This window comes from Rhododendron vialii, chromosome 9a, assembly GCF_030253575.1.
Source record: "Rhododendron vialii isolate Sample 1 chromosome 9a, ASM3025357v1".
In the NCBI taxonomy this organism is placed as follows: domain Eukaryota; kingdom Viridiplantae; phylum Streptophyta; class Magnoliopsida; order Ericales; family Ericaceae; genus Rhododendron; species Rhododendron vialii.
The window spans coordinates 29,584,915-29,608,986 of record NC_080565.1 but is presented as its reverse complement, the minus strand read 5'-3'; the positions used below and the strand labels follow the sequence as shown (position 1 = coordinate 29,608,986).

Sequence of the window (24,072 nt, the reverse complement as noted above, 5' to 3'; positions counted from 1 at the left end):
TTTTTTAAAAATAGTAATTTTTTTTTTTTGAAAAAAAAAATGTTTAAGAAGTTGTATTTTTATTTTTTTATTTTTTTTATTTTTTTCGGAAAATATTTTTTTTTGAAAAAAAATTGTTTTTTTTTGAAAAATATTTTTTTTTTTTGCTAAAATTTTTGAAGTAAAAAAAGTTTCCGGATCGGATTCGAATTTTCGGATCGGATCCGGATTTTTCGGATCCGGATTACCACTATCGGATTTAAGTCTTATCGGATCCGGATCTGTCGGATCCGGATCCGGATCTGTCGGATTCGGATCGGATCCGGTCCATTGACAGGCCTAGAGCCACCCTCGGCGCCCCACCCAATTTTATATTTTGGAGTATATTTTACATTTTTTTATAAATATTGATAAAAGCTTGTAAAACTTAGAAACATAATTAAAAGTAAGATTAACTTTCATGCATTTTGAGAACACTAAATTATGGTAAATGATACCGTGCAATAACTATAATGCATTCGCCGAATGATATGATAGTAACAATACTTGAGATTAATCCTTCAATTTATCAAAATCGTCCCATAGAAACTCGATCGAATGAATGGATTTAATCTTAAAAAAAATTGTCGAACCAAAATTTCATTAATATTTCGGTCCCCTGTAATTTCGATTCCTGCCACTGAAAAAAAGTACTAAAAGTTGCCGTATGGTATATCATTTGATAAATGTTTTGAATGGTGTTAATTCCCACTTATGCACTGTAGAGCAATTACTATTCCATGGAGAATCATAGCATGTTGGATGATTTTTTTTTCCCTATGCAACTAACGGAGGCGTTTAGGTGAGGAGGTTTTTTTGGGCAAGAACAAATTTATCTTCTGTCCAAACAATTTTCCTCTTTGGCTTTGCTGTGCTGGGCCACCAATAGGCGGAGCTGTATAGGGGCTCAAGGGCCCGGCCCCTCCCAATGTCAAAATTTTCACTGATATTACAAGTAATTGTATTTTTTTGTCAAAATAATAGGAACTTTCATTGACAGAAAGAATTCAATATGTCAAAAGATAGTTATCCTTTTCCAGAGAATACAATAACTAAACGGGAGGTCTAAATTCTCCAGTTTTAACTCTACAATTAAACCTCGCAAACCAAAAACAGAACGCCGGCCAGCTACACGACAAACCCCGATGACAACGAGTAGCTCCACCATCACACGCCGGATCTGGGGTACCCAGATCAGGACAACAGAACGTCGAAGGGAACACCCAAACCACAGCAAAAGAGAAAACAAAACCTTCTTCCCCTAATGCGCCGCTGTGGGAAATTTCATCTACATTTTTTAATGAAAATATTTTTCTTAGGTGGCCCGTGGCCCGGCCACCTGTCCAACTCCGATTATTCAAGCTGCTTGTTTTATAGGCTTTGTGTATGAATCACATATGAAAAATCAACTAGAGACCGAACGGGTCGGCATCGAAGGGCTTAGAGCATTCTCAATAAAAATATACGGGAAGGATGATGGTGTCCCCGGTCTTTTTGGGGACACCGTAATTTTTGGCATAATTTCATCATTATAAGCATAACTAAAACATATTACAAGCATAACAAAATCCAAACAAGGCATAACTAAGGAATATCCAAAAAACCAACCAAGGAATAACCAAACCCAACCAAGGCATAACAAACAAGTTATGCCTTGCTGTGGTTCTGTTATGCTCATAATGGTTTTGGTTATGTTCATAATGGATTTTGGTTATGCTCATAGTAGTTTTGTTATGCCAAAAATTACGGTATCTCCAAAATAACTGGAGACCCGAAGTCATTCCCTAGTGTACGTAGTTTGATTTAGATTTCTCAAAACATGATCCTGTAAGAGACTTTTCCAGAGAGGGAGAGAGAAGGTGAGAAATTAAAGAGAAGCGTCGAAAACCAAAGCATCTTCGTTTAGCCTCTTCAAAGTTCAAGGGGATCCTGGTTCAATTCATTTATTTTTCCATTTTTGATTTAACTCGTTTTGTTTTCCTCCCCATCCACCATTTATTTTTTTTCATTTTTGTTCTACCTCTTTTTGTTTTTCTCCCAACGCACAGTATTACAAAAAACAAAATCTTAAATAATTTTGTTGGAAATTTTTGACTTAACAAACACAATAGTGGAGTAATGTATAAGTGATATGTTTTGTCAAAGTCATTTATTTTTACCTTTAAACTACCATTTCGCAAGAGAGATTAAATATATTGGCCATGATCTTAATTGAAAATGAGACACTGTTCCATTAAGAGCATTTGGGCGCTTTGGGGGCTTTTTTAAATTTTTTACGCTTTTCGAGACAAATCATTCTTATCACATATATCAATTAAAAAGCAAGAAAAGCCAAATAACCAAAACTTAGTGAAATGGACCCCGAGTTCTTAGATAAGTAAAGAAGTACGATAACTCAATTTACAAATTTGCTTTAAAAAATGCAAGTAGAAATTATTTTCTTTGAATCGGATCGTGGTAATTATAAAGCACTATAACCGGGGTTATATTTTGATGTTGATTTTTTTTTTTTTTTTTTATTCAAGCTAAAGGAACAACATGTAACTTTGATGTTTTTGTTTGGTACTTGTATGTTTTTTTTTTTTTGTATGATTTAATAGTAATTGGGCAACAAAATATGATTTTGGGTTTGGGCAACCCAAATGTCGGAACCGACACTAGCTGATGTAGGTTTTGTTCAGCTGAGGTCCCCGTGCTTGCAGCCCATGGCCATTTTGTTCTTGGCTTGCTAGATGCGTGGTATTCACAACGGTTGTGGTTAATTCTGGCGGGTCTTAGATGCACGTAGTTTAGTTGTAGTTTAGTTATGCTTAGGTTGTAATTCTGGTTTTTGGCCGCATGCACTTTCTAAACTATGCTCTGTTGATTAAATAATTGCTCTATCTTTTTTTGTTTGTCCACTAGTTTGATATTATATATTTTATATTCTAATATAATATATTAGAATATATATAAAAAGGAGTTCTAATCCATCTGGAAAAAATAGAAACTAATCAAAACAACCACCACCACCATCATCATCATCTTCTACTTCTTCCCTTTCTCTGATCACTCTAGCAAAACAACCACCATTGCATTCGCAAACCGCTTTCATAAAGTTTTGCTTTCAGAATAAAGTGGTGAATGGGTCATGATCAGTACCAAAATTCCAGTCAGTTTCTAGGAGAGAAGAAAATGTAGGCAGACAATTATAAAAAGAGGATTCAGCCACTCATTGTGAATAGAATATTTTTTTTTGGTTTTTGGGGTAAGTAATTGTGAATAGAAAATTGTTTAGGCTTGATAAAATCATTATATCTTGTGACAATGAATGCTTAAATCTTGGATCTTTTGTGGTTTTTTACCATTAGGTACAGAAATATTAATTCCCATTGAGGAGTAACACAATTTTTTAGTTACCACTAAGTTTAGAAGTATGCTGAGAACGTATAGGAATGAATTACCGCCAAGTTTAGGTATGTGCTAAGAACGTTCTCAAAGCTTGGAATGTCTAAGAAAGAATTACCGCTAAGTCCTAGCATGTGCTGAGAACGTTCCTAGCTCTAAAATATCCAGAGCTATCAGTGTTACCACTGAGTCTAGACGCGTGCTAAAAACGTTCTCAAGACTTGAGAACATTCTCAGCTCTTAAACTTCCAGAGCTGCCAATATTACTACTAAGTCTAGCCGTGTGCTAAGAGAGTTCTTGAAAAACGTCTGAGAACATTCTCATCGGTCCATGTCGGTTGTCAACAGTCAACGCCGATAGTTGGTCAACCGTAAACAATAGCAGTGGAGTATTTTTGGCATAAAAATTTGACTTACCTTCAGCGTGTATTTCATAATTTGGGCTCAACACAGTGGGAATTACTTTAAATTTGTTGTACCTACACGTAAATTGCCCGGACCATAATGTGAGAGGACATTAAAAATAATCATCATATTCAAATTTTTTTGCATTTTTAATTTAGAACAACTATGTCCATTTAATGTCATAAATATCATAGGATTCTAGAAATCCTCCGATTTGCATGCATTTAATGTCATAAATATTATTGGATCCTAGAAAATCCAATTCCTTAACCAAAGGATAAGTGTAGTCCCCAATCTCTCTGAATATATGTATGTATGTATAGCTGTTTGTGTGAAGAACTCAGACACCAAAGCCAATATTGTCAACAGGGTAGTTCTCTACAGAACCCAACATGAAAAAGTCTTTCCTCACTTGCTTTGCTTTCCTGGTCCTCCTGGTGTCCAATTCGTCTGGTTAGTTAGTTCTCTCTCTCTCTGAGATATAGAGAGACAGGTAACAATATAGTATCTCTTTTGCATGGTCGTAGGGGTGCCTGTAGCTTATGCGGCGAGAAGTTTGGAACAGGAACCACGGCATTGCACTACCGATGCTGAATGCCAGACGGAGTTTATTCGTTCCTTTTAAAAAGTGTGTCGAAGGGAAATGCATTTGTCCGAAGGGTATAATATGCTATGGTCAGCCGTGATCATCATAGGAATATATGTGTTTCGATGATAAACGAAAAACCCTTAGTTAATTGTGTTTTTTTAATTTTTCATATGTTACTTAGGTTCCGTTTCAGAAATCTTCTTAAAAAATATACAGTTTATTTCACAGTTAATTGTGTCGATTATTCATATGTGACTTAGGCTCAGTTCCAGAAACCTTCTTAAGAAATAAACATCTTATTTTACATTTTCAAATTCAAAAATAATGTAAATAAAAAATATATTTTTTATTTTTTTTGCATCGTATAAAAGATCTCGATGAGATCTTTCAAACAAGATCCATATTGCATATTTTTAAATTTCTCTAAATCCATAATTTTTGAGCTTGAAATTGCCTTCTTAAAAAATAAGGGTTTATTTTGCGTTGCGGAACAGAGCCTTATAACAAGAAGATGTTAGACCGTACGTCAACTTTAAATTGTCTACATGATCGAGTAGTAATGTTATGTGAAGTACTAATAAAACACAGCTGATTTCTTTTTATTTTGTTGTTATTCAGATGTTTGATTTCTTTTGATTTTTCATTAAGTAGGATTTCGCCAATACTCCTTCCTAGACAATACTCTTTCTGTCTCATAAAGTTGGTCCTTCACAAAACTACGTGCTATTTTTGAACTTAAAAATAATGTATTTACTGAAATAATTTTTTGATTTTTTTTACAGTGTTCAAAAGATCCTATCGAGAACTATCAAATAAGATTCATATTGTACAAGAAATTATTTCGATAAATACATTATTTTAAGTTTAAAAATTGCACGTATTTTTGTAAGGACCAACTTTATGGTACGGAGAGAGTATGTGATTTATTTTTACCCCGAGTAGGGAGGTTTCATCTAGCGGTACTTTCTTTGTGAAATTGTAATTGGTTATAAACAAGCGGCAAATTGGGAGAGGCTCGAGGGCCCTGGCCCCTCCCAATTTCAAAATTTTCATTGATATTACGAGTAATAGGATTGCTAGTATCTGTCCATGGGTTTACCAGTGGTGATGTGGTGGAGCGTGGGCAGTGATCGGTTTGGATGGTGGTTGCTGTCTGATGCTGCGGGCGGCGGCGGGTGGGGTGGCTGATGTGCACAGATGAGTGAGTTAGATTTAGGGTTTTCTTGATATTGGGTTTAATTGTTTAGATCTTTGTGTTTTGGCCCATTTGGGGTTGTGCTTGTATTGTTTTATCTGGGCTTCTAGGCCTTCTGGTGTACTGGGCTGTCCCTATGAGATTGGGCTTGTCCAATTTGGCTGTATTTGTCCAATTTTTTGTTGGATTCCCCTCCCCTTTTCCTTTAATAAAATGTTACTTTTGCCTATAAAAAAAAAGGATTGCTAGTTATATAATTTGTACAGAATTTCCTAAAAATCTAAAGAATTCTGACTTGATCTGGTCAAAAATTAAGTTGTTTTTCATTGTCATGTAAATCTTTTTCAATTTCCTTCAACGACTAAAATAAACCTATATGGATGTTACAATTGTTAGCAAAAAGCAAAACAATATAATATAATAATGTTAATGTTAATGTACTAGAAAAAAACTAGACGATATATTGAGTACATTTTAATGAAAATTCAACATATTGTTCTTAAGTCAGTCAGAGTCGGCTCTGACTTTTCAGAGGCGTAAAGCGTCAGAGGCTTAAAGCAAAAAATTAAAAATGAGACCTTTGTTGGACTATTAATTATAAGGGGTAAAAAAGTGGGAGGGTCCCCTAAAATTCAAAAAAAAAAAAAATTTGATAGGCAAAAGAAATTTTATTAGAACTCGATAACGGTACATTGAGAAAGAAATGGCAAGCATCATTGAACAATCATGTGCAAGCTAACAATCCTTGACAATCCTAGACAAGAGAAATTAAAAAAAGTTTAAAAGTCTAAGCCGCACCACAGCTTTAGCTCAGAGCCGACTCTGAAGTCGGTCCTCCAGGTGGCCCGGCCACCTATCCAACTCCGATAATTCAACCTGCTTGTTCTATAGGCTTTGTGTATGAATCAGAATCACGTATGAAATGTTATTGCTGGTTGAGATTCGCTTAATTTAACTAGAGACAGAACGGATTGGCATCCACGGGCTTATGGCCTTCTCAATTAATTACTAAAATATATATAGTGTAGTTTGATTAACTTTTAGAGTAACTAGATAGAGAAAAATCCTAAGGAACAGTTGGCCAGGTAGTCAAGGCCTAAGCTTAGTCCATAAAATTGATGGTACAAGACTCAATTCATATGGAGTTTTGCTTTAATTTTAATTGAGAATCATGTTAGTGGACGACAGTGGCGGCTCAAAAAATTTGTAATAGTGTGTTCATAAAGTACCTAAATTCTACTAGCTGGTGTATTGACCAATAATATATGTGCAAAATCTCATATATTAGTATAAATAGTGCATACAAAAAAATGTAAGCTCTATTCTAAAACATTTAACTACGATGCAAAATGAGAACTTAAAAATATACACTACTCCCTCCGTCCCTTTATTACAGTCCAGTATTCCATTTTGGGCTGTCCCTTAATAAGTGTCCATTTTGTAAAGTTAGTGGGTAAAAGTTGGTGAATTGTCTATTTTGTCCCTAAAAGTAGATTCCATTTTGAAAAGTTAGTGAATAAAAGTGTAATGATGATGGGTAAGTAGGGAAAGTAGAGGAAAAAGTTGATGTGAAAGGTATAATGATGATGTCTTTTTAATAAGTTGGAGTTACGAAGCAGGACATTTAAAAAGGGACGGAGGGAGTATATTATTTAACAAAAATTTAAATTTTTTTTAAAAGTTGTCGACTGACCTTTTCGAAAATATGTTGTTTGTTTGGATGACATGATGGGATTTTCTATCGTAGCCTTAAAGTTAAAGGAATATCATTCAAGTTAACAGGATTTTGCAATATAATTGAATTTTTTTAAAAGCTTTGTCTGTAATTCTACAAGCTAACTAGACAAAAAAAAAAATAAAGTAGTTATTGTCACGAATGCTAAATCAACACAGTTAGTGACAATGGAGATAGATAGAGGACGCAGGGCATAATACTTCAACCACTAGATCCTTCTTTTTCTCTTTATTTTTTTACTACTATAATTTTTTTCCATTAGGATTGTGAGTTTTGTTTGAGGTAATTGTGTTAAGTGTTCAAGTATGAATTGTCTAGATTGATGGGCTGTAATTGAATTGTGATTAAGTGTTCAATTGGTTGTTGGGTGTTCAATTTTTTTTGGATTAGATGTTCAAGATAATTAAAATTAATTGGGTGTTCATTGATATTTGAGTTGAGTGTTCAAAACAAGACAAACCTACATGTATTCTAAGAAAACAAAATAATTTTGGGTGTTCATGTGACCATGGAAGAGTCCATGTACAGCCGCATCTGATGGACGATAAAATTGGTCTCTTAAAATTAGTCGAGGCATGCCTAGGTTTGACTAGCTAGACACTTGAGTTAAAAATAATTAGATATACAGAACATACAAGTTTCATTTATAACCAAACACATACGAGCAAACATTTTTTTCTTTTTCTATTTTTGTTCTTTCACTTTACTTTCTATCATTTCTATTTTGTATTATCATTATCTTTATCTTTTTCGTTTTACTCAAACGGAGCCTAAGTGTGTGCACCCGGCGTGCTTATCTCCTTAACAAACACTTTTCAATAACAGAGGAAAAAACGGACTCTTCCTATGGGGTGAACCTGGGGAAGTAGGTTAGCTAAAATGCATGTACCCGATCGATATTGGCAAGGTTTGAAATTATACAATCCGTTCGATTGGCATAGGACATAATAAGGACCATAAAGAAAAGGAAATTGAATTTCGCGCTATACTTTTGTACGCAGGCGCTCTACTTTATACATGAAGTTACTAGTAACTTTACGTTAAAAGTGGAGCGCCAAAATTAGCATCCTAAAGAAAAATAAATAGGTTGGTACGAAAATTGGTACGGTTTGTTTAACCTATGACATTATTTCAAGTTACCTAAAATTATCCAACAGCTATATAATGGTTACCGGAAATTAGAGAGGAATTTATTTACTAATAAAAACTAAACAGTTAAAAGTAATTTTTGAAAGTAAAAGTAAAAAAAAGAAGGTTACCATATTTCGTTAGCTCTATCCGTTTTAAATTGACGGAATTGGACGATGGGGGCTTTATTGTTAACAGTGTGGTAAGTTCAAGTGTCTTTTTGTCATTAGTTAAAGTCCAGGTGTATTTCGTAAAGTTCAGGAAAGTTCTGGAGCTTTTTTAAAATTTTTCCTACACCGAAAGACTCGCAAGTTTTGTTGGTCCCACAAACAAAAACACTAAAAGACAGTCATGAGTGTGGTGAGTCCCACTCAAGCACCGTATGATGGGTCTCGCACATGCTACTATGTGCAATGTATCTGAGACCCCCATAAATGAGGCTGATCGTGCGCTTGATCTTATCTTAATTGTGTTATTAACTATTCCATTCTGTCCTAAGCTTAATTTGCGAGGCATTTCCTCCGCTATAAATAATATTGCTTACAGTATTTCACATCAATATCAAAATTACAATCGTTTTACTTTACTTTTACCCATCAAAATAGACACAAGTCTTTTGAAACAAGGCAATTACTAGTACTATGGAAAAGACTACTTCATTCACATGTTCGGTTTTCCCTGGTACTGATGGTAATTGTCCTTTCATCTGGTAACTAGTCCCTCCCTTAATTTTTGGTTCTGTGTTTTTTATAGTAACACCAAGCTACATTAAAAGATGATATTGGTTTATGTGCGCACATACAGAAGAGCGTATATCATGTGTACACAACGGCTTAAGTTATTACGGTTCCGCTAATGGGCGTCATATTGCGCCCCTTATTCTCGTGATAGAATAGTAGTTTAATAGTTTATGTCCATTCATGACCCACATGACAGCTTTGATTGAAACCGTAATTACCCCCATTGATGTACTCCTCCGACAACTCCTATTTTGAAAGCAACTTGTAACTATTTCTTTTGATGTTGTTACTCTCTCTCTCTCTCTCTCTCTGATATTTATCATATTTTTAATATATATAAATAATCTAAAAAAAATATCCTAATTTTCAATTTATTTGATGTTCAAAGATCTTATTTTTCTGATTATTTTATCTTAAAAAGTCATTTAATTTTTGTTTCTAGTGCTCTTATAGTCAAGTATTTGCTCTATAAGATCACAAATAAAGAACAAATACTTAATTATAAGAGTTCTAGAGACAAATATTAACAATGACCATTTAAGATAAAATGATCAGAAAATTAAGATTTCCACACCGGGTCAAATGGATTGAAAATTATATTGAAAGAATTCGGGGATGTTTTCGATAGTGAAATATTTATAGATTTTTAATTGTGGTTAAAAAGTTGTTAGGTGTTTCTGGTAGTAAATAAATTGTTGAGAAATATCAAGTTGTTTCTAGTAGTGCATTGAATGTCGAAACAGACGACTAAAATTGCATGACTCCGTAAAAATGTTGTTTGCAGCTACTCCGAAAATAATATACATGTAAGTAGTATATTTGTACTCCACTTTTGAATTGATGGGATTTCTCGTTGTGAGTAGCTTTTGATGGGATTCTTCCTGTAGCTGCAGGCGGCAAAGGGCCCACTTAAGAAGCGCAATATTGCGCCTGTTAGCATTTGCGTGCCAAGTTATTATTATTAATTATCATTTTGGAAGGGAGCCCCTTCCACTCAATCTATTGTGTGGACCGTAGTGTGTTGTTTGAGTCTGTGCATGGGTGCCAATTCATAACGGTTCTATTTTGATGATGTGAACCATTTTACGCTTAACACGTAGAGAATGCATTTTGGAGAAATCAATTTAATCCTAGCATTTGCGTGCCAAGTTATTATTATTAATTATCATTTTGGAAGGGAGCCCCTTCCACTCAATCTATTGTGTGGACCGTAGTGTGTTGTTTGAGTCTGTGCATGGGTGCCAATTCATAACGGTTCTATTTTGATGATGTGAACCATTTTACGCTTAACACGTAGAGAATGCATTTTGGAGAAATCAATTTAATCCAGTAGATGTAAAACGTACGCAAGATATCATCACATTTTTTGGGAAACCAATGGATTTCTGAAATATTCATCATGTACTGTTTTGATAGATAAATGTGATGATCAAGTTGATAATTTTTTATGAGTAAAAAATAATCGACAGGTTACATTAGGATCGAGTCACAGAAAAAAGTATTTGATTGATCAAAAGATCCACAAACCAAACAGCCCAACAGCCCTCTCGTCTCCCCCTCTCTCTGGGCTGATCCGCGTTGAGCCCAGAGGGGTCAAGTGACCCGTTCAATTTTGGAAAAATAACGGTCCATGACGTGTTTTGATAATTAATATCCGTTAAGAACATTTTCAATATTAACAAATGTTCTCAGCATGTCCTTGGCGGGTATTAATTATTAAAACACGTCATTGGCTGTTATTTTTCGAATTTTCCAATAGAACCTTGGAATCATATATACCCATACTAATCTATGATATAGTTCATTTAACCCCTAAAAAATTGCACTAGTGCCTCAATGGCATTTAAAAATTGTCAAATCTATCACACTTATACGAAAAAAATAACGCCTTAATTAATGATCATAACTTCTCCATAAAAAATAGCTCATTGTCCCGATCATGGATCTATGGTCACTCGTTTGATTGCTCTATTTTTTACAAAATCTATGAATCAAATTGTATATATTTTATACAATAACTACTTTGGTACCTAATTTAATTGCTAGACATTTCATTGCATGGTCTTGATATCTTCAAATATATGAGTTGATTGCATATCAAATTTTTTATTTTCAATATAGTCATAAAACTCTAAAAAACTTGAACCTAAAATAATTTTTTGATTGATTGGTAAAATATATTTTTAAGCTTACGATTATTAACAGCGCTCCTCTTATCAAAAAATTTTAGATCCGCCACCATATGTGTTTGTGTGTGTATTTGATAATGAAATGATAAAGTAAGTAAAATTGTTTGTATTGTAGGGTCGGCAGGATGAATCATGGCCATTTTTAAGGCTTGGTATGACCGTACGAGAATTAATATTTATGGAATCACAAATGGGTGATGGGTACGAAACTATAGATGACTCAAAAATATATTAGGGCCAAGAGACCACACACACAGCAAAAAATGAACAAGCGATCGACAATAAGACACGTGATATACGTGGTTTCGAATTAAGCCAATCGCTTAATGGCACTCCACGGGATGCGGGGGGTTCACTATTATAACGAAGAATGATAGAGATTAATCCAATAGGAGACAGCCCTAACTTTGCTTCTATAGTCCAAGCAAAGTAACACATTAGAAACTTCTACAAAAGGCGCGAGAATCCTAGAAAACGTGCTTCTCATCTGAACCAGCCTCACCGTGTTCCGAGCCAGCATCACTATGGTCCGCACCAAATTTCCAGAAGCTCCAATTCTTCAATCATATTTGCGGTGGTCAGGACTAGCTAGTCTCACGGTGATCCAGACAAGGGTCACAGACTCACAATATCTTATCAGTCTTCATAGCCTAACAAAATAAATACTTGGAGCCGATGTGGGGTCTACCAACAATGAAAGAGGATTTTTTATTAGTGGGGTAGTAAAAAATTAGATCGATATACATGCAAGTTCTATTTTTAATTTGCTAATTTAAAAAAGTACTGATAAGCAGGTTAATTATAAGATACTGTAGATTTATATTGATAAATGTGAATTTACCTTCCAACTTTCTTCTCTTTTTAAGGTTCTCAGAAATTTTAGATTCTAAAAAACAGTTTTGTAGAATTTTTGACAAATATTTTGAACTAATTTTTAGATGCTAGAATCTAAAAATTTGTCAAAATATTTTTCCCAAACACCCACTAATACAAGGGGAGACTTGGTCATATTATCTCCCTCTTCATTCAATGGTAAAAAATGATACTCTTCATCTTTATTGCACTATAACCAAACACAGTAGTGCTAATCCCACCTACAATCTCATGTATTATCTCGTAGATTCCACTTGTTCTCTCTATCTCTATCCTTAATTCCATATTGGGGGTGTTTGGAAGCTTACTTTGGCATTTCATTTTCAGCTTTTTGACTTTTTGGATTATGGTTAGAATGTGTTTTGGAGTATGAAAGAGTATTTTGAAGATATGTGCAGAATGTATTTTGAAATAGTAATTGTGTTTGGTAGATGAATGATGAAAATGAATTATGAATTGATTTTTTACCAAGTTACCTTTGGCCTTATTATATTGTGTTAAAAGATGTAAAAATATTGTGTTAAAAGAAGTGGGTATTTTAATAATTCAATGGAAAATGGGAAAAGGAGCTCTGGAGCTAAGTCTTGGTTTTTGCTTCTTTTCTCAAAATTTGAGCAGTCATTTTCTCATAATGAGGTTTGGCTTTGGGTTGCCAAACACCCAAAACCCAAAAAGCAGAAATGGAAAAGCTGAAAATGAGGTATCCAAATAGGCCCATTATATCCGATCCTTCCTAAAAATAAGCCGACAATCAAACATGCATTCCGAGCAATGGTAAACATAATTGAGTAACAAAACTTTTTGAGGAATTTGATAATTGGCAGTTGACAAATGAACATGCTACTGACACAGATGGGAATTGCACAAATTTGGACTGCAGATTTGTTCGGAATAGTTCGATGTGTGCGGAACAGTTCGGGGCACATTTGTATCCGAATTTGTACACTCTTCCCTACGCATGTCCGTAGTATTGCTGAAAGAATAAGGTTGAAAGATTGCCCATTTCTATTTAGCTAGCATGCTAAAAATTAAACAGTCGAATACCCAAGAAACAATATTCCATGGAAAACAAAAGGAATCAAAAGATTTCATTCCATTACTACCCCTGTTCAGAAGATGCGGAGCACATACACAAACTAATACATAACCTACCAGTTTATTTGTTTTCTAAAAACATAAACACCCAACAGATTCATTCTCCGATTTTAAAACAATTCAACCCACACCTCAGGAATGGATCATATCCTTCTTTTCCTTTATCGCCGTTGCTTCCGAATGACTTCTGATGTCTGTACATTTTGTCTTCACACAAACGCACCTCCCATTGACACAGTCATAAGCAGAACTTGTTTTCAGGCAATCAGCATTGGATTTGCAAAGTAATGGCACAAAAGCCAAGCTTCTGGTTTCAGCTACTGGCCCTCCTGCAAGATTAAGATTAGAGATCTTTTTCATCTAAAAAACTAAGATTAGAGATGTAGTACCATAATTTTCTGTTAAAAAAAAAAAAAAAAACTAATTTGATTATGAAATATAAGAATTAATTAGATGACTATCGATCGATCGAAGAGAAGTGTAAATTGAAGGACTAACCAGATGAAATGACTACCAACAATACAAAGAAAGCTATATAGATGAACGAAGACTTGGCCATTGTACTCTAGGTTGATGCAGTAGCCTGTTGTCTACAATTGCTCTGTTTATGGTGTCCGATTTCTTTACATTAGTTGTTGAACAGTTTATATAGAGGGATAGATATATATGCCTTGAGATATTCAAATTAAATGATAATTTAATTAATTATTTCTTCCTCTGTTTGTGCAGTATCCCACACGTTTTTTGGGTTTTTTCCAACCATTAAGAAAAATATTGATTTTGTGGAACAAACAAAGCCAAAAATACGGAAAAGAAACATTTAGCCCCCAGTTTTGGGGGAGAAAGTCATTGGATCGATCATCGATGTAGTAGTAGACAGAGCAGTAAAGCCCTAAAATCGTGGCCGGTGGTTCTCCATTTGGTAGAACCTCGAATACAATTTCTCTCTCCATCTATTTTTAAGTGTTCAATTTCATAACTCTAACTTATCAAGGAGTCATCACATTTTTTACATTAACTTTTAACTCCACTTTTCCTACTTGAAAATAATATAGACGGAGGTTTAATCAAGGCGCAAATGCCAAAGGCCAATAGACGGAGGTTTAATCACTGCCAGTGCCTCAGCGGCCGCTTGAAAATAATATAGCCCTTCATGAATGCTTCCCTGCCCAATCATCCTCTTCATTGATAGGTCCTGAAAAATGCACTTGTGGGAAAAGAAGGTTACGAAGCAATTATTGGTTTTAGCAAGTTGACTGACTGATAAAATATTAAACTTGAATGACGGAATAAAGAAAACATCATCAAGTTTAATGGTGGGTGAAATTTGAACCGTCCCAATATGAGTAATAGGGGCATTTGTTCCATCAGGAAGCTGCACAAAGGATGGAGTTGGACAAGGTTTATATGAAGAAAAGAATGATAAAGTGTGGCACATATGATTAGTTGCTCCTGTATCGATAATCCATATGGAATTGGTTGGTATAGTGAGAGCAATACCTGCTAGGTTAGCATTGGAATCTATGCTACCTTTAGAAAACATGGCCAGCAACTTGTTGAAATGTTCCTGAGTGATAGCAGGTGCACCAGATTTCTTTGGGGAATACCCAATAAGTTTGTAGCAACGATCCTTAGTATGGTTATTCCTCCCATAATGATCACAGTGGAGTTGGTTCTTGCAGAATTTGGTGGAGATGGCTAGTGCCGCCAATTGGAAATCGAGATCGAAAAAGAAAGAGGAAGGAAAAAAATTAACAGAAAATTGTTGAAGACGGATCAACGGCGACTAGCTCTGATACCATGTAAAAGTAGAACAATATTTGATGATTCTACCACAATCATGGTAGCTCTATTTTGGTATTGATTATATAGGAGTCACTGAAATTACAATCAAGAGGAGAGATTTGCTCTTCCAAATTATTGTAATCAAGGGATACATATTCTGTACAAGGAAAGAAGAATTATAACAATAAAGTCTTATACAAATTACACAATCATAGGGATACTGATTGTAGGAAATATTGACCAACCCAAGGATCAAGCAAGGAATTGGATACATTAACATACCCTCTATGGAGAAATCATCGTTACACTTTTTTTTTTGTCGGGGCAAAATAAAAAAATGTACCAATTTTTACCTACGAACGTTACAAAATAAAAATTTATTAAGGAACAGTCCAAAATAGAATACTAGACTCTTAAAAAAGGACAGAGGGAGTACTAATTTCCTAGCACGACACATAAAAGCTGGGGTAAGACTCACTAAAATACATGGTGTGAAGAACAATGTACTATACTAGAATGGAACAATGATGTCAGATACAAGTAAAAATAAAACTGATACAAACTTGCTCGTCCCAATTTGTTTGTTTGTTTCTCGACTTTGCCTTGTCCAAATATTTTTGTTCAATTTTTGACTTTTAAATTGATAAAATTTTCTTTTTGGCCTTGTTTTTTTCAAATGAAATAATTTTTCAAAAAAGTTGAAGGGTAAATGTTGGCTACACTATAGGCATGTCCCACCAATTTCTTCAATTTTTAAGTTGGACCCAACAAGACTATGAGTACACACCCGACGCCAAAAATATACAGTGTTGTGCGGGACAAGAATTGAGCCAGAAGGGACCAGTGATGGCAACTGCCACATAAATGATTTGGAAAATACTATTACTACAATGAAAAAGAATAAAGTACTGCATACAAATATATAGAGCCGCGACCGTAGAATTTTTTTTTTGTCATATAGGAAGTCTTTGTCCCCTATTTTGTTTACAAGAAAGGAGGCCCAAAAAAAAAGTCCAAAACGAAATTTAATGGGCTAAGTGAAATACTCCATTATATTATGAAACATGAGATTTTAATCTAAAAAAAGAAACAAGCTTTCAAACTTTCTGGGAAAAAACTTAAAAGCAAACAGAAGGTAAGGAAGTAACGTATCGACGACGATAATTGAGTTAAGTGGCATCGAGATTTGCAAATAAACCTTTTTCAAAGTCGAGAAGGACACATACATTGAGAAGAAGATAGAAGTTTTGACGTTGAATCTATCGTTGATATTTTTAACGACATGAAAGAGTGCCACAAATAAATATTCCTCTCACTTTAGTAGATTGATTACATTAAGGCTCTGTTTGTTTCGGTGTAAAATATTTTATAATGTAAAATATTTTCCATGTAAAATGTTTTTTTAGAAAACAAACTTCAAACATTTATTTTCGGTGTTTGGTTGGCACTTGAAATTTCATAAATCAACAAAATAGTGTAGAGAAAACTTGTTATTGGAATTGAACGTGGGTCAGGACCGACGATCGAGAAAATTGAGCAGTGAAGGTAGCAGGTTCATTTCAAAAAATAACTTACGGAAGATTTAAGGATAAGTCATTTTCATCCAATTAATGAAAAATGTTTTACATGTAAAATGTTTACCTCATTTTTTACACAAACAAACACCAAAAAATAGGTAAAATATTTTATGTCCACTTTCTTGTAACTGTACATGCATATGACAATAGGATTTTTAGTATGTTATTTTAATTGTTTCTAAATTCGATAAATATGCATATTGTGGTCCATCGTTTTTTATTTTATAATAATGCGGGTCACCATTACGGTAAAATTCTGGCTCCATCATTGGATGAGAATTGCACAAATTCGAATCCAGATTTGTTCAAAATCGTGCAATGTAATTGGGACAGTTACGGAAAGAGCTGTTTCAGAATTTGTACACTCCTATCTCTGGCCGTAGCATTGTTGGAAGAACAGGGATGAATAATTGCCCAAATTTATTTGGCGAGCATGGTAAACAATGTTCCATGGAAACAAATTCAATCAGAAGATCTCATTCCATTACTACCCTTGCTCAGAAGATGTGCATTGAGCACATATATATAATATGGAGCAACGTTTTTTGAATTTTTTATATGAGTACTGCTATAGGTACAGAAAAATTGGGACCGAAATCCTACCGACGGCCGCCGGTGGGCCGTCTCCGGCCACCGGACGGTCGATCCGAGCCGTTCAAAAATTCTAAAAAAAAAAACCGAGGGGCCCAACGCGGGAATCAATGTCATCCGAGGTGTGTAGGGTGCTTGATCGGAGCACCCCTTTTCGTGTATATATGTACCGGTATCTTTACTGTTTTTATATTTTGGACCATCGAATTTGTACATATTTATTCTATAGCTGAAATTTACGGGTATAAGACTAGAAATATACTAGGAAATAATTAATATTTGAAAGAAGGATGAGTGAAAAACTAAAATTAACGTTTCATAATTTTGGCCGCTTCGAATTGTACTTAGCCTCTTCGAATTACTCTTGGACGAATCGAATGGCTCTTGGCCGCATCGAATTGCACTTGGACGCATCAAATTACTCTTCGCCGAATCAAATTGCACTTGGCTGCATCTAATTACTCTTGCCCGCATTGAATTGCACTTGGCCGCCACTAATTATTTTATGGTCTCACAATTCTTCGCGGCCATGTGAAATTCCTCGCTGCCAAGATCAATTGTACGCGGCCAAGAGTAATTCGATGCGGCCAAGTGCAATTCGATACGGCCAAGAGTAATTCGTAACGGCCAAGTGCAATTCGATGCGGCCAAATGCAATTCAATGCGGCAAAGAGTAATTTGTAATGCTCATCTCGCATGAGGTGAGACCATACGCATATCTGGGACTCACCTCTTGTGAGATGGGGTTAAAAAGAACCGTTGTATCCACACACAAAATTTTGAAAAAGTAGGATTTGATACTTCATTTAAACTATTTTTAAAAAGCATTGCGCCGTGCCTTTAGGCACGAGCAATTACTCGTACATAAATAACCTAACAGCATTTTGTACATTTCTAAAAACACAAACACCCCACATATTCATTCTCCAAAATTTTAAACCAATTCAACCCACAACTCATTAAGGGATCACGTCCTTCATTTCCGTCACCGGAGTTGCTTCCGAATGACTTTTGATGTCTATATATACATGGCGACTTCACATGCACAGATGCACCTCCCATTCACACAGTCATAACTACACAAATTAAATTCATGGCAATCAGCAATATTGGTTTTGCAAGCAGGTGCCACAACAATCAAGCCTCTGGCTTCAGCTCCTGGCCCTCCTGCAATATTAAGATTAGAAATTTTTTTTTTTTAAATAAAAAGTAATTTGATTATCAAATAGCAAATTAATCTGTCGACGATTAATTGTGAGAGAAGTATAAGTTGAAGGACTAACCAGATGATCAAATGACCACCAACTTAACAAAACAAAGAGAGCTGCTAAATACATGAATGGAGACTTCTTAGCCAATAGCCATAGTCCTCTACAATTGCTATATATATATGGTGTCTGATTTCTTTACACTGTTGATCAGTTTATATAGAGGGAAATAGTATATATGCCTTGAGATATATTGAAACTAAATGATGTTTTAATTTCTTTCTCTATATGTTTTATATCCATAGCTTGCGTATTTTACCACCCCCGTTTCGATTGTATTGGGCATGAGTCTCAGTTGCTCTGTTGCGGACGGAGTTAAGGACCAGTGGGGACGCAGGACCCTATTGGATATTTGATTTTTCTACTGGTAAATAATATCTCAGAAATTTTAGTACAAAAAACAAGTCAATGATTTTGAGTGCTCTTAGAGTACTGGCACATGGTGTCCCAAGCTCCCGACACCTTTCTCCATTACATATTCATGTGGGAGTACTGAAGACCAAATGAATGAATCTCAACTAAATATTTGAATGGAAAAAGGGTGTTGAGACACCACGTGGCAGGACCCCCAAACCACTACGTACATAATTAATTACTCACAAGTAAGCCCCACTCATTAACTTTTTCGGCTCCAAATTACTAAGTGCAAGTCGAGCCAAACTCTTTTTTACCTTCCTCCTTATTTCTCTCTTTATCTTTATAAATCTATCAATTTCACTCCTTTTATGTCCCACTTTAACCAAACTTTATGGTACGGCATTGCCATGGTATGCCTCCCGTGATCAAGCCCAAGGATCGATACTTCGAAAAAAGAAAAAAAAAAAAGAAACTTCGAACTCTAGATCGAATTTTCAGCAAGAATGTTCAAAAAACAAAAATTGATACAAAACTAAAGAAAGTTTTAAAAAGACCAACAAAAAAAAACATATTGGAGTTACTTTAGGACTAATGGTCTCTAAAGGTAACCATTAAATATCCAAATTGGGTATGAAACTTTGAACAACTTAGGAAAGGGAAAGTGCATCTAACTCACCGACTACCATTACCACCATGACCTACCCGAATTGAATGATTAAAATAAATGTAACGGTGCATTTAAGGTCACTCAGGTCCCGTCCGTATCAAGTACACTTCATGTGATATGTTGTACACTTTCATGTGACATGAAACATGAAAGTAAATCCTTTTATCCTTACACGTGTAAAACAAGATGGAAACTCCTTTTCATGGACTGGATGGTTTAGTTTGCCCACTTCCTTGAATGATTCAAACCGTTCCATTTTAGAGCTTGCGAAGTACGTACATTGTTATGCCAAAAGTCAAATTGATCGGATATCTATTGATATATTCTCTCAGTCCTAATTTATTTGTCCATCGTTTTATTCTAACCGGATAAAAAACTAGTTATATTTTTAAATTGGTAATGAATTTTATATCCAATATGGATCTTGTTTGATAGATTTCGTTTTTTTTTCTATAAAACAATGTCTTAAAAAATCACATAAAATATTATATATTATAAGATATAATCAATTGAAAAGTGACACGAACTCCTAAAAGTGAATTAAATTAGGACGGATGGAGTAATTTCGGAATGCATTTTTATTAATCTTGTTATTCCAAGACAAATTAATGTGTTCCAAAATCATATCAAACGATATCCCATCAACTTGATTTTTGGTGTGGTTGATGCTCTCGACGAATCCTAAAATGCGAACAGTTTGAATCATCAAAGTGAACCCGAGAAAGGCCTGCAAACGGGAAAAAATGGAGGGTCCAGTCCATGAAAATTGACCGGAGAGGTGCTCATCCCTAAACCACCAAACATATTAAATGCCTAGGCTAGATAAACCTATTTATCCCTACAAATGTTAAACCCAGGAGCTCCACAGGACAAAAATACATCATGGAGAAAGCTCCCTTTGAAATTTCTCTGATGGTCTTCCTCTTGGTTGCTGCATTTGGTTAGTTCCTCTCTCTCTCTCTCTCTCTCTCTCTCTCTCTCTCTCTCATTTATGAACACTAAATGAAAATGGTTCCTCTCCAATCCTTTCACCATTTTGTTGGGATTATTATGGACTCTAGCTTTTCGAGCTCACAATGAGCGGAACCGCTCACCTTGTAAAGCTCTCAAACGTCAGCTTTCAAAAATCATGTTAATCATACATGTTTCCAAAACACATCTATATTGAGAAACGTTGGTTCAGATTCAGTCGTGTAATGTGTTTTTCTCTCAATATAGACGCTTCTTGGAAAACATACAAAACGATATGCAACTGATGTTTTCAACGAGCTTTAAAAAAAATGAGCTTTTTCGATCACGAAAGCCGGTTCTTTACTGGGGCACAATGAACCCAACAAGACGGTACAGAGACTGTACAGGAGCTGGATCTGTAATAAATTTATTTTTTTGTGAAAATAGAGGTAGCTAATTAGTAAATGAAATGAAATATTGGTGGCTGCAGGTGTGTCAAGCTGGGTGGTGGCAGGGGTTGCGGCTGGGGGATATACTAATTATCAGACATTTCGGTGTCCAAGAATGATAGATTGTAACGCAGTGTGCCAAGGTTTCCCAAACTGCTGCATAGGTGGTCGGTGCTTGTGCGAGAAATGCCCAACTTCAAGACCACTTTTGAAGCCTAATCCTGATTAGAAACAGAACGATCCGGACACACTAACCATTCGGTGCATGCATGTGGACCCATGTGCATCGAACAATTGAACGGTCCCTGACATAGTTGTGTCCGGATCGAGTTGTCTCTCCCTAGACATTTCTTCAATGGGGGCGTCAGATATGTAAATTAAATTAACGTTGCGTTCATTCCGGCCATGTTGGACCTGACCGAAATATAGAAATACAGAGTCGTTTTGGCTATCTCGTATTTAAATAGATTGTAGTAGAATGTTTCAATACAGTGGAGCTAGGTAGTAGCACTTAATTAATTAGGAGTATGTCAATGTGATGAGTGAGGAATCAAAAAAGAAAGGATATATTGAATTTGTTTACTTAATTTCCAGCTTAATTTATGTGTTCATTTTTCAGTGCATTCGATCTCTGTTACTCAAGAAGTTGTTTCTTTTTCCGGAATAGAAAGGATATATTGTCTTAATTGGGTATAATCAAGGAGTTGTTTCTTTTTCGGAGTTTTCCCACGCACACTGATCATTGGGTGTACAGTTCGATCCCAAACATTGAAAGGATGAAGCAGGGTAAATGTTTTTTGTGTAATCAGTGTAGAAACTTTTTGGATCCATCCAACATATTAGGAGAAAAAGTTTTCTGAATTATGTTTTAGTGATCTCTCGTTCCACACCCGTTCAACTATTTATAGTAGGATAAAACCCTTGTCTCTCTCTCGATCTCTCTCTATAAAGCATCTTTTAGGTTTCCTCCGCCGCTACCCTTCCTCCTTCCCCTCCCCCTCCAAGGGTCTCCCATGGCCTTTTCCGGTGGCAGGAGGGGGGAGGGTTTTACTCCCATTCACATGATTTTATCTCTTGTTTTTGTTTTCTCCCTCTTTCTCCTTTCTCCTTCCTCGCCACAAGGTCGGCGCTCCCCTGCCTCTGTCCTTGATCTCCGCCACTCCTCAGCCCCTCCTCTCTTAGCCAGCAGCCACCTCCCCTTCACCGGCTTCCCATCTTCCTCTTTGGCCGCCGCGCAAGTGAAGTTGGTTCGAACACCGTAGATCTGAAGATCAGAAAAGCTGAGGCCGTGATCAAAGCTCATTTTCCACCTCTCTCCTTCAACAATAGAGATCGATTTTGAGGCGGCGAGAAAAAGGATTTCCAACAGCGAAACATCAAGGGAAGAGGGGATTGTTTTCTTTTCTATTTTGGTTTGGGTGTTCTGTTGTCCTGGTCTGGGTCCCTCAGATCGGGCGTGTGATGGCGCTCGCCATCGTCGGGGTTTGTTGTGTAGCTCGCTGGTGTTTGGCTTTTGGTTTGCATGGTTCAAGAGTCAAAACTTGAGAATCTATGCCTCATGTTTGGTTATTGTATTCTCTTGAGAATGATAACCATCTTTTGATGTATTAAAAAGCTCTTTTTATCAATGAAAATCCCTACCATTTTGTTTTGAAAGTTCCAAAGCATAACCATCTTTTGATGTACTCAAGGGCGGAGCCAAGGGTGGGCTGGCCTAGGCTATAGCCTAGGTGAACTTAAGAAAAACAAAAAAAAATTAAATGTAAAATTTTAGCTCATCAATTTTAGCCTACCTCACTTTCTTGTACATTCTATGATTATTTACATTGAAAGAGAATTTGTTAAAGATATTGACTCAGATTTGGATAATAAATGATCTCTACTCATTAAAACATCGTAGGGCACAACTTCAGTAGGGTGCAAATTCAATAGTGTACGATTTCTTGTATTTTTCTTTCATTCTTTTTGAACATTTACATATCTATATATATGTACAAGTTTGCTGGACATTAATTATAAAACTCTTCTTAGTTCATGTACATAAATTTTGTGTTAGCCCGGCCACGAGAGATTAGATTTCTGATTCCGCCATTGGATGTACTATTAAGCTCTTTTTGTCAAAACCTGAGAATCAAGGCTTCATGTTTGGTAATTGTTGGAATAGAAAGAGTTTGAATGAATACCACCACTAAATTACCCGGTTGCTGAACCAAAATTTCGTAGCAACTTCTTGGCGGCGCTATAGTATTAAAGGGGACAAACTTTTGTCGGGTGAAAACGGGATCTATGGTCTGAACACTCTGGATACCATAATTTAATTAAAAAATAAGATAACATAATATGCTCAGGTAGAAAAATTCAATCGGACATGGCCCCCTCCTAATGTCTCATTCAATGTTTTCCCACCAATTTCAGAAATAATTAACAATGGGCAGAAGAAGACTTCATGTCTTCATCATTACGTTACTTATTCCCCAAACAAACAAGGCCTTAAGTTTCTGGAGACTTTGTGCAGAGAAGAAGACTCATCATTTTCTTGTCGTTTTTTTGGGGCAACGGAAGGAAGAGTTAAATGGTTGTGAATTTTCCCATCCTTTCCTCTTAAGTTTCGGGCGAGACTTTTAGTAAACTCTTCAACAATTTGCCCTTAAATTATCTTCCTGTGAGGAAATTTCATCGGTATTGACCAACTTTAGGAGATAGATATAGATGAATCTGTTCGGATGAAAAAAAAAAATCTATTACTTATTCGTGTGGAACACGTCAACGGGAAGACCAGCGCGTTCCTCCTATTCTGAGTTTGACTAGAGTTATTTTTTTTTAAAAAGCTAGTAATATTTTTTTCATCTTGTTAAATGTTGGAAATCAAAATTTGAACAACTTACTAGTTGCTCGACGACGGGACAATGACATTTTCAGATTTTAACGTTGGTACTTTTCAAGTTACATTTCAGTTTATGCATGAAATATACTAACTTGGATTACCTCAGCAACGGTACTAAAAGTCAATGAATTTGAATCATTAGTTGGGACAGATTACCTTACATTGTAATTTGAAAAAAAACGAAACAAA

General features: G+C 35.5%; 1 long non-coding RNA gene across 1 annotated transcript; it reads left to right on the top strand.

Annotated features, from left to right (window-relative positions):
• The first annotated feature begins 20,410 nt into the window (after nt 1–20,410).
• LOC131301720 (uncharacterized) lies at nt 20,411–22,655 on the top strand. The gene is made up of 2 exons (XR_009191407.1): nt 20,411–20,539; nt 21,041–22,655. It is a non-coding gene; the product is annotated as an uncharacterized LOC131301720 (long non-coding RNA).
• The last annotated feature ends 1,417 nt before the right edge of the window (nt 22,656–24,072 follow it).